This window comes from Aquarana catesbeiana, linkage group LG01 (assembly GCF_042186555.1).
Source record: "Aquarana catesbeiana isolate 2022-GZ linkage group LG01, ASM4218655v1, whole genome shotgun sequence".
NCBI classification, from domain to species: domain Eukaryota; kingdom Metazoa; phylum Chordata; class Amphibia; order Anura; family Ranidae; genus Aquarana; species Aquarana catesbeiana.
This window is the reverse complement of record NC_133324.1, coordinates 469,648,403-469,651,673: the sequence shown is the minus strand read 5'-3', so window position 1 is coordinate 469,651,673 and position 3,271 is coordinate 469,648,403. Positions and strand designations below refer to the sequence as shown.

General features: G+C 45.0%; 1 pseudogene; it reads left to right on the top strand.

The window, feature by feature from the left end:
- The first annotated feature begins 533 nt into the window (after nt 1-533).
- On the top strand, nt 534-652 carry LOC141125095 (5S ribosomal RNA; annotated as a pseudogene).
- The last annotated feature ends 2,619 nt before the right edge of the window (nt 653-3,271 follow it).

Below are 3,271 nucleotides of genomic sequence, written 5' to 3'. Positions count from 1 at the left end.
CTTAACTGAGTGTTTGGGTTCGCTAAAGCCTCCTCAAACTGTACATGCCTTTTCCTGTCCATTTATTGTTGGAAAAGCTTTTTTTTGTATCTGAGAGGATCTCCCAGATAAACATTATTTTTCCTCCTAAAAAAGTTTTTTACACTTTATCCTATGGTGGAGGAAATTCACTAAGTAGATTATACCAGCAATTAATGCTGCTATATCTTCTGCGAATAAGAGCTTTTGTTCGGCAGACAATGCTCAAATGCTTAGGCATCCAATGGATAAAATGGAATTCCTGTTAAAAAGACAAAACAAAACAAAAAACCCCCACTTTTTTCTCTGGCAGATTGAGCAGCCTGCGCTGACAGTAATTGCTTAATCATTGTGAGGCCAGTTTTTAACAGGTGTTCAGGTATCCTGCTCAGGCCCAGGATCTGGCAGATTTATGTTTGCAATAATTGCTTTGTGAGTTTCTATTGTAGAACCTCCACAAGGTCCTCATGCAGGTGCTTGCTTTATAAACTAGCCAAAAGCACAATTGCTGAGATGCCTACGGCCACATCACCCTGAAAGCGCCCGATCTCATCTGATCTCAGAGGCTAAGCAGGGTTAGGCCTGGTTAGTACCTGTATCGGAGACCGCCTGGGAATACCAAGTGCTATACACAGTTCTGTGCACATTGGTGCTAACACAAACAGCTAAACGCATGAGTGGGGGAACGCACTATTTGAGAATGTTTGGATAATTCATCCAAATAAATTCTAGTAGGAAAAGTACCCCCTTTTGCCATTTAAGTAAAGGAGTAAATATATTTTCATTTTTAAAGCTCCTACTTTTGTGCCAGGGGCATCAGCCTCCAGGCAGTCATGATGGCTTCCGCCATCAGGTTCAAAAGGTAATCCTCAGAATTAACCCCAGGGACAAAAGAGGTCTTGGGGGAGGAAACCTACAAGATACTGAAGCCTCCTTATGAGGAGGTGTCCCGGTCGCTCAATAGGGGGAATTCTTCTGCAGTTCTCAAGGATCTGACAGGAAGCGGAATAGGGGACTTCCTCAATAGCTCCAAGTTACAAGCTGGAGTTCCAAGAGTTCCCGTCCCCTCGTTTTTTCCTCAGATCAAAATGTTCCTAAGGATCCAGAGAAAAAGAAGTCTTTCTCTCAAGCATTGGACCATTTTTTTTGGCAATGGTGGTCCCCAAGTAAGAGCAGAGGTTGGGGTTTGGTTAAATCCAAATGGACATTCTATATCTCAAAGATCTAAACTCTTCCCCGCTCACCAGAAATTTCTACGCTTCGAGGTAGAAAATTTTAATTGCCAGTTTGTAGCTCTACCTTTTCAGGCTAGCTACTGCACCTCAAGTGTTTATAAAGATCCTGGCTTCTACCAGGCTGGGGAGCAGTCCTGGAAGAAGCGTCTGTCCAGGGGGAGTGGTTCAAATCAGAGTTGACCTTGCCCATCAGTATTCTAGAGATTCGGGCAGTACGCCTGGCCCTAAAGGCCTGGACGCTCAGACTACGGAACTATCCTGTCAGGATCCAATCCGACAATGCCACAGCTGTGGCTTATATCAATCACCAAGGTGGCACGAGAAGTCGTGCGGCCCAGGGAGAGGTGAATCATATTCTGTCTTGGGCAGCAAACAACATCCCTTGCCTATCAGCAGTTTTCATTCCAGTGATGGGGAATTAGCAGGCGGACTACTTGAGTCGCCAACAATTGTTCCTGGGAGAATGGTCCCTTCACCCCGACATCTTTCTGTCAATATGCCAAAAATGGGGAGTTCCGGACATGGATCTGTTTGCGTCCAGGTTCAACAACAAGATCGAAAACTTTGTGCCAAGAACAAGGGAGCCGATGGCATATGAAACAGATGCCTTGGTCTTTCCATGGGATCAGTTTTCACTGATCTATGCATTCCCTTCTGTTCTGCTGCTTCCGCATCTCCTACGCAGGATCAAGCAAGAGGGAAAGGAGGTGATTCTGGTGGCCCCAATGTGGCCCAGGAGATCTTGGTTTGCCAAGATCATAAGGATGGTGGTAGGGGACCCTTGGACCCTGCTCCTGTGGCCAGACCTTCTCTTGCAAGGTCCGGTGTTCTTTAAATTTTGGATAGAGCAGGAAAAGTTTCAACGTCTGTCAAGTTAAAATACTGCCTGTGTCCCATTTGAGGTGATTTTTCTGTCAGATTTTAAATGTTACAGAGAACCTGGGGCAAGACCATTCACAAGTATTTCAACCAAAATCCTACTATTAGGTTATACTGTATCTGCATTTAACATATTGTACTGGACACCAGGGATGAGTCCTGGACAGGATATATATCTCCTCACTATTTGGGTTGTGTTCCCTGTAAGGGGGAGTTCAATACACATATTAGGTACTCAGGGGTTCTCACCCAAGTAGGGCAAGGGGTTCTGGGTTAGTCTAGTCAGAGAGGACTGCTCTGTATTGGTAAGATGCCTGGGTCAGAGCAGCACAGGTGCTGTAAACCTCTGAAGGTGGCATTGAGGAGGTAATCAAAGCCCTGGTGCAAGTTACAGTCGCCCAGTAGCAGGCCTCCACAGAAGCCAACCGCTGCCATTAGGAAGCTCAGGCACATCAGTAATAGGCCTTCTTGGAAGCCCAGGCAAACTAGGACCAGATCCTGGCACTATTGTTGCAAGCTCAGCAGACTCAAGAAGAGCAGTTGGAGGTGCAAAAGAATACTCTAGCGGACCGTCTGAATGGAGCTGTTGCACCAGCAACTCTGTGACAGTGAGGGCTAACAATTTTCTACAAAAATTCACTCTAAGGGCACTTTCACATTGGGGCATTGGGGGCGTTGGTGGTAGGCGCTTTTAACCCCCTTTGCAGGTGCTATTTTTAGCGCTATAGCGCCTGTAAAGCGACAGTGTGAAAGTGGCCTAAATGGTGATGCGGAGGTCTTCCTGACCACATTTGAGCAGACCACAGAGAGACAGGGATGGCCTTTGGAAGGCAGTGTACAATATCAACAGGTTTCATGATAGTCACTTCTTCAAGTACCTACCTTTTTGTATTTGCCTTTACATTCATATTACAAATACATTAATTTTACTTTTAAACTTGATCACTGTGATCCTGGGTCTTATTTTTATTTTCTATGCTTATTCATAGAGCATATCTTTATTCCAATGACATGGCTGACAGCCATTCTTATCATTTATGGCTTGTCCAGTCTTTATGAAAGTCTTCATTTCAGTACTTCTATCTAGAGGTACAGTGGGGAGAACAAGTATTTGAAACACTGCCGATTTTGCAGGTTTT